Here is a 344-nt window from a genome sequence, read left to right as displayed (position 1 = left end):
ATATTCTTGGTTTAGTTAAATATAAGGAACGTGAAACCGGTATGTTTGCCTATATTCTTCAAAATCTATATTAGTAAATTAATTTCCTGTACTTCTTCATAGTTTCATATATTTCCTCATACGTTACCTTGTTTATTGATATGTTAAATAATTTATTCTATATTTCCAATTACTCTTTAAAAAGTGTTTGTTATTTGTTAAATAATGTATCTTAAATTTCCAATTACTCTGTAAACACTGGACTCTCGTTACTATTCGCACACTGACACGAGAACGCCTGTGACTGCACGGACCCTGAGAAGCTTACAAATCCAGGACAAACTACATCAAACGCCTTCCTCCTT

At 32.0% G+C, this 344-nt stretch overlaps 1 long non-coding RNA gene across 1 annotated transcript in view; it reads left to right on the top strand.

The window, feature by feature from the left end:
• Window positions 1-247: 247 nt before the first annotated feature.
• Window positions 248-344, top strand: part of LOC138865596 (uncharacterized) — a 4125-nt gene continuing 4028 nt past the window's right edge. The window contains exon 1 of the long non-coding RNA XR_011399423.1: window positions 248-344. This exon is cut by the window's right edge and continues 33 nt beyond it. This is a non-coding gene — a long non-coding RNA (uncharacterized lncRNA).

The sequence above is a fragment of the Penaeus vannamei genome, chromosome 21 (genome assembly GCF_042767895.1).
Source record: "Penaeus vannamei isolate JL-2024 chromosome 21, ASM4276789v1, whole genome shotgun sequence".
Taxonomy (NCBI): Eukaryota; Metazoa; Arthropoda; class Malacostraca; order Decapoda; family Penaeidae; genus Penaeus; species Penaeus vannamei.
The sequence above is the reverse complement of the archived record's forward strand: the minus strand, read 5'-3'. Positions and strand labels throughout refer to the sequence as shown.